At 47.5% G+C, this 7,500-nt stretch overlaps 1 protein-coding gene across 13 annotated transcripts in view; it reads right to left on the bottom strand.

Moving 5' to 3' along the window:
* The window catches only part of LOC123767372 (uncharacterized), a 648,238-nt gene that overhangs the window by 341,484 nt on the left and 299,254 nt on the right, over window positions 1–7,500 (bottom strand). For all 13 annotated transcript variants that reach the window (XR_011224571.1, XR_011224570.1, XR_011224572.1 and 10 more), the window contains one exon: window positions 1–9. This exon is cut by the window's left edge and continues 104 nt beyond it. The gene's annotated coding sequence lies outside the window, so the exon portion shown is untranslated. The remainder of the gene's footprint in view (window positions 10–7,500) is intronic.

The raw sequence follows: 7,500 nt of genomic DNA, 5'->3' as shown, positions 1-7,500 counted from the left end.
ACCCGCTGCCTGCACGCATACAACACATACTTAATGTACAGATATAGTGTGTGTGTGTGTGTGTAATTACCTAAGTGTAGTTACAGGATGAGAGCTACACTCATGGTGTCCCGTCTTCCCAGCACTCTTTGTCATATAACGCTTTGAAACTACTGACGGTCTTGGCCTCCACCACCTTCTCCCCTAACTTGTTCCAACCGTCTACCACTCTATTTGCGAAGGTGAATTTTCTTATATTTCTTCGTGTGTGTGTGTGTGTGTGTGTGTGTGTGTGTGTGTGTGTGTGTGTGTGTGTGTGTGTACTCACCTAATTCACCTAATTGTGCTTGCGGGGGTTGAGCTCTGGCTCTTTGGTCCCGCCTCTCAACCGTCAATCAACAGGTGTACAGGTTCCTGAGCTTGAGTTCCTGTGTGTGTACTCACCTATTTGTGCTTGCAGGATTGAGCATTGACTCTTGGATCCCGCCTTTCCAGCCATCGGTTGTTTACAGCAATGACTCCTGTCCCATTTCCTTATCATACCTAATTTTAAAAGTATGAATAGAGTTTGCTTCCACAACCTGCTCCTTAAGTGCATTCCATTTTTCCACTACTCTCATGCTAAAAGAAAACTTCCTAACATCTCTGACTCATCTGAGTTTCCAGCTTCCACCCATGTCCCCTCGTTCTGTTATTATTACGTGTAAACATTTCGTCTATGTCCACTCTGTCAATTCCCCTGAGTATTTTATATGTTCCTATCATATCTCCTCTCTCCCTTCTTTTCTCTAGTGTCGTAAGGTCCAGTTCCCTCAGACGTTCTTCATATCCCATCCCTCGTAACTCTGGGACAAGCCTCGTTGCAAACCTCTGAACCTTCTCTAGTTTCCTTATGTGTTTCTTCAAGGTGGAGGCTCCATGATGGCGCGGCATACTCGAAGACTGGTCTCACGTAGGCAGTGTAAAGCGCCCTAAAAGCCTCCTTACTTAGGTTTCTGAATGAAGTTCTAATTTTTGCCAGCGTAGAGTACGCTGCTGTCGTTATCCTATTTGTGTGTGCCTCAGGAGTTAGATTAGGTATCACATCCACTCCCAGGTTTCTTTCCCGAATCGTTACAGGTAGGCAGTTCCCCTTCATTGTGTACTGTCTCTTTGGTCGTCTATCACCTGATCCTATTTCTATAACTTTACATTTACTGGTGTTGAACTCCAGTAGCCATTTCCCTGACCATCTCTGCAACCTGTTTAAGTCCTCTTGGAGGATCCTACAATCCTCATGTCATAACTCTTCTCATTAATTTTGCGTCATCCGCAAACATTGACATGTATGATTCCACTCCTGTAAACATATCATTTACGTAAATTAGAAAGAGGATTGGGCCCAGCACCGATCCTTGAGGTACTCCACTCGTTACTGTTCGCCAGTCCGACTTCTCGCCCCTTACCATTACTCTCTGGCTCCTTCCTGTTAGGTAGTTCCTCACCCATGCTAGGGCCTTTCCGCTTACTCCTGCCTGCCTCTCAAGTTTGTAAAGCAGTCTCATGTGCGGTACTGTATCAAAGGCCTTTTGGCAGTCAAGAAATATGCAGTCTGCCCAGCCTTCTCTGTCCTGCCTTATCCTTGTTACTTTGTCATAGAATTCTAAAAAGTTTGTTAGGCATGATTTCCTTGTCCAGAACCCATGTTGGTGCTTGTTTACAAACCCAATGCTCTCCAGGTGCTCAACAAGTCTTAGCCTAATTATTCTTTCAAGTATTTTGCAGGGGATGCTTGTCAGTGATACGGGTCTGTAGTTAAGTGCCTCCTCCCTATCACCTTTCTTGAAAATCGGTACGACATTTGCCTCCTTCCAGCAACTGGGCAATTCCCCCGACATAAGTGAGTCATTAAAGGTCATTGCCAGAGGCACGCTGAGAGCCTGTGCTGCCTCTTTTAGTATCCACGGTGATACTTTGTCTGGTTCAACCGCTTTAGTTGCATCCAGTGTTGTCAACTGTTTCATCATCTCCTCTGCTGTCACCTCTATATCTGATAGTCTTCCATCTAGGGTAATCTCTTCTATCAATGGGAGCCACTCAGGCTCGGTTGTGAACACTCCACGGAAACTTGCATTCAGTACCTCGCAGATTTTTTCCGAGTTTAATTTATTTCATATATATATATATATCAAATTGCATGCAATGTCACCTCCTTTAGAATGGGACTGACGAATTTGACAAATGCCAATCTGCATTTATCAAATATGAGAGCTAAGGGCCAGGTCCAGGGGGGGGGGGTGGAACTTGGTCCAGTAAAGGCCGTTTGTTTGAGGCAGTAATTATCGACAGGCGCCTTATGAGAACAATGAGGAGAAAGCGCCAAGCCATTACGACCATGTGGCACTTTATAAAGGGAACAGGAGAAGGCTTGCGATGGGACAGGGGTGGGAAAGGCTTGTGATTATTAGGGTGAGGCAGTCTGATGCCATTAGTATTGGCATGTATACCCAGATACATGTGAGGTATAGTGTGATACCTCACATGTATCACACTCACAAGATGGACTTGGTTCCCTCACTACGGTTCCTGGGTAGAAGGATCAGGAGGGAGGGGAGGGGGGAGGGGGAGAGAGGGGGGGGGGGAGAGAGAGCGAGAGAGAGAGCGAGAGAGAGAGAGAGCGCGAGAGAGAGAGAGCGCGAGAGAGAGAGAGAGCGCGAGAGAGAGAGCGCGAGAGAGAGCGCGAGAGAGAGCGCGAGAGAGAGAGAGCGCGAGAGAGAGAGAGCGCGAGAGAGAGAGAGCGCGAGAGAGAGAGAGCGCGAGAGAGAGAGAGCGCGAGAGAGAGAGAGAGCGCGAGAGAGAGAGAGAGCGCGAGAGAGAGAGAGCGCGAGAGAGAGAGAGAGAGCGCGAGAGAGAGAGAGCGCGAGAGAGAGAGAGCGCGAGAGAGAGAGAGAGCGCGAGAGAGAGAGAGCGCGCGAGAGAGAGAGAGCGCGAGAGAGAGAGAGCGCGAGAGAGAGAGAGAGAGAGAGAGAGAGAGAGAGAGAGAGAGAGAGAGAGAGAGAGAGAGAGAGAGAGAGAGCGAGAGCGAGAGAGAGAGAGTGAGAGAGAGAGAGCGAGAGAGAGAGAGAGCGAGAGAGAGAGAGAGCGAGAGAGAGAGAGCGAGAGAGAGAGAGCCAGAGAGAGAGAGAGAGAGAGAGCGAGAGAGAGAGAGAGAGAGAGAGAGAGCGAGAGAGAGAGAGAGCGAGAGAGAGAGAGAGCGAGAGAGAGAGAGAGAGAGCGAGAGAGAGAGAGCCAGAGAGAGAGCGAGAGAGAGAGAGAGCTAGATGTGACTGCTGGAGAGGGTATAGACAGACAAGTCAACAGGCGACGCCAGCGTCAAGGTGTTGACCACCATTAATTTATTTATTTATTTATTTATATATATACAAGAAGGTACATTGGGTTTGTGAGAATACATTGGATAGTACAGTATTTACATTCTTGTAAAGCCACTAGTACGCACAGCGTTTCGGGCAGGTCCTTAATCTAGCAGATAATTTTAAGTAGATAATTTCAATCAGAATTGATAAATGATAAAGATACATTACAAGAGAAAAATGAGATGAGAGAGATAAGTAGGTATATTAAAGCACATTGTTATATTAAAGCTCTGATTGATTACATTGACAGCTTGATTAGTAATTTAAACAAGGTTAATAGACACCATACAGCAGATTGACAGCACATATAAGACAGCAATGATCACAATGGTAAAGATGTTCAGGTTGGGTACATAAAGATTGGGATTTTTTGGGGATTTTTTTGGGATTGGCAATTTTAAGGCAAAAAGTGAAAAACTATGAAGATGAAATTAGGTACTTTTTAGTATTGATTTTGAATGATGTAAAAGTTGGACAGCTTTTCAATTCAGTAGGGAGTGAGTTCCATAAACTGGGTCCCTTTATTTGCATAGAGTGTTTACACAGATTAAGTTTAACTCTGGGGATATCAAAGAGATATTTATTTCTGGTGTGGTGATAATGGGTCCTATTACATCTATCCAAGAAGAGTTTCAGACAAGGATTTGCATTTAAGAACAGGGTTTTGCAAATGTAGTTGACACAAGAGAATTTGTGGAGTGAGATTATGTTTAGCATGTTTAGGGAGTTAAACAAGGGGGCTGTGTGTTGTCTGAAAGCAGAATTTGATATTATTCTGATAGCAGATTTTTGCTGGGTGATGGACTTGAGGTGGTTTGCAGTGTTTGAACCCCATGCACAGATACCATAGTCGAGATAGGGATAGATTAGTGCATAATATAGAGAGATGAGAGCAGAGTTAGGTACATAATATCTGATTTTGGAGAGTATACCAACTGTTTTAGAGACTTTCTTAGTTATGTGTTGTATGTGGGTACTGAAGTTGAGTCTCTTGTCTAGGAATATGCCAAGAAACTTTCCATCATTTTTATTGCTAATGTTTACATTGTCTATCTGAAGCTGAATTGCATTTGTAGATTTGCTTCCGAATAGGATGTAGTAGGTCTTTTCTATGTTAAGTGTTAGTTTGTTGGTTGACATCCATAAGTGGACTTTTTTTAGTTCATTATTAACAACACCATTTAGTGTATGTGGGTTGGGGTGGGAGTAGATGAGGATAGTATCATCAGCAAACAAAATAAGTTTCAGAATGTTAGAGACATTAGGCAGATCATTAATGTATATAAGAAAAAGAAGAGGTCCCAAGATGCTGCCCTGTGGCACTCCAACAGTTAATGGTAGAATGGGAGAGGTTATATTATTGATGGCTACACATTGGTGTCTATTACTAAGATAGGATTGGATATAGTCCAGTGCATGGCCTCGGATTCCATAATGATGGAGTTTACTTAAGAGGTAATCGTGATTAACAGTATCAAAGGCCTTTCTCAGGTCAATGAAGAGTCCAATCGGAAACTCATTTTTGTCAAGAGCTGAGTAAATTATATCAAGGAGACTAATAATTGCATCGTTGGTACTCTTTTGAGAGCGGAAGCCAAACTGACAGGGGCTAAGAATGTCGAATTTTACGAGATAGGAGTAGAGCTGTTTGTAGATAATTTTTTTCAAATATTTTTGATAGTATGGGTAGGTTCGATATTGGTCTATAGTTGGTCTATATAATTATATATTGGTATATAACTATATTGGTCTATATAATTAAGCCACCACCAGGTGACACACAGCCTGGTCGGTGGTTGATGTTTGGGGGTGAATGTGATCTCTGGTCGTGTAACATCTTCAAGTGTGTCTGGGTCTCCCTGGAGCGTGGGATGTGTAGTCAAGTACACTTACCGCACGCTAGGTGGCTCTCTCTCGCGCCTCTAAATCACACCCATTACGCTCGGCCAGGCGAAATAATCCGTGAATTAATGAGAATAAAATATTGCAAAAGTTTTTGGAACTGTAATATGATATTTCCAATTACGCGGGTTGGGAGAGAGGGTAGTCAGGCACTCACTTGTTTCTGCAGAAGAGATGGAGTGGACTCCATACATGGTTTCAGAATTAGGTAGACTGGGCTCTAGGTGAGCAAGCTTTAACTCATCAAGCACAGGTGGGTGAATAAACCCCACACACACACACACACACACACACACACACACACACACACACACACACACACACACACACACACACACACATACAATTAGGCAATTAGGTGAGTACACACACACACACACACACACGCGCGCGCACACACGCGCGCACACACACGCACGCACACATACACGCACGCGCGCGCGCACACACACACACACACAGGCTCTCTGTGGTTGACAAATGGAATGCATTAGGTGGTGATGTGGTGGAAGCTGACTCCATACACAGCTTCAGGTGTAGATATGATAGAGCCCAATAGGCTCAGAAACCTGTACACCAGTTGATTGACAGTTGAGAGGCGGGAGCAAAGAGCCAGAGCTCAACCCCAGCAAGCACAACTAGGTGAGTACAAACACACACGCAAAGTTTCCCCCATCCCAAATAAGTTAAAAAGTCTTAAGATTGCCATTCCCCCAGGACCATACTAAGACACATTAGTAAGACACTACACGTCTTGTCATACTCCCGCTCCACAGTCTTGGCGCTCTTCCACACATGCTCTCTTCTCCACTCACCATCTGCTATCCACCGGGCTTCCAGTTCTCCCACATTACCCATTGTATGTGCTCATCCACACTACCCACTCGCGGACGTCTAGTGGCAGGGGGAGGGGGCGAGACGAGCGGCCAGGGAGGGGGGGGGGGGGCGAGACAGACACTGTCTCTCTTCTTCCCCCCCCCCCCCCTTTTCTCTCCCTCCCTCCCTCCCTCTCTCCCTCCCTCCCTCTCTACCTCCCTCCCTCTCTCCGTCTCTCTCTCCCCCCGTCTCTCTCCCCGTCTCTCTCTCTCTCTCCCCCCGTCTCTCTCTCTCCCCGTCTCTCTCTCTCTCTCTCTCCCCGTCTCTCTCTCTCCCCCCCCGTCTCTCTCTCTCCCCGTCTCTCTCTCCCCGTCTCTCTCTCTCTCTCTCTCTACTAGAGGCACGTGCAAGTGCTTAAAACTTTATTTATTTCCTTAATGAAGGTCCGACATGCGGCAGAGAAAAATAACCGACATTTTCCAGTGCTGATAAACAAGGGGGGTTACCAACGTCCCAAATGCCATGTGCTATGAAAAGCAGCGGCCCACGAAAATCCACGTTGTCAATGCATCGGTTGTTTAGGTTAGGTGGGTGGCTTGGGTTCACGCGTTTTGGGTTAGGTTACGACGTCGGATTTTGTACGTTGTGGGCCCATGGAGAGAACGGGCATCAGAGAACGTCGGCCCCGCTGAGCCGTGAGGGGAGACTGCCTTAATGTCCCTCACACGTCCTGAGTGTGTGACCAACCAGGATAACGGGGGGCAACACCCTGCAACACAGTCCTGCAGGCCAGGCAACACCCCTGCAACACAGTCCTGCAGGCCAGGCAACACCCTGCAACACAGACCTGCAGACCAGGCAACACCCTGCAACACAGTCCTGCAGACCAGGCAACACCCTGCAACACAGTCCTGCAGGCCAGGCAACACCCTGCAACACAGTGCTGCAGGCCAGGCAACACCCTGCAACACAGACCTGCAGGCCAGGCAACACCCTGCAACACAGACCTGCAGGCCAGGCAACACCCTGCAACAGTCCTGCAGGCCAGGCAACACCCTGCAACACAGTCCTGCAGGCCAGGCAACACCCTGCAACACAGTCCTGCAGGCCAGGCAACACCCTGCAACACAGTCCTGCAGGCCAGGCAACACCCTGCAACAGTCCTGCAGGCCAGGCAACACCCTGCAACACAGTCCTGCAGGCCAGGCAACACCCTGCAACAGTCCTGCAGACCAGGCAACACCCTGCAACACAGTCCTGCAGGCCAGGCAACACCCTGCAACAGTCCTGCAGGCCAGGCAACACCCTGCAACACAGACCTGCAGGCCAGGCAACACCCTGCAACACAGACCTGCAGGCCAGGCAACACCCTGCAACACAGTCCTGCAGGCCAGGCAACACCCTGCAA

The sequence above is a fragment of the Procambarus clarkii genome, chromosome 74, assembly GCF_040958095.1.
Source record: "Procambarus clarkii isolate CNS0578487 chromosome 74, FALCON_Pclarkii_2.0, whole genome shotgun sequence".
NCBI classification, from domain to species: Eukaryota; Metazoa; Arthropoda; class Malacostraca; order Decapoda; family Cambaridae; genus Procambarus; species Procambarus clarkii.
This window is presented reverse-complemented; position numbering and strand designations above follow the sequence as displayed.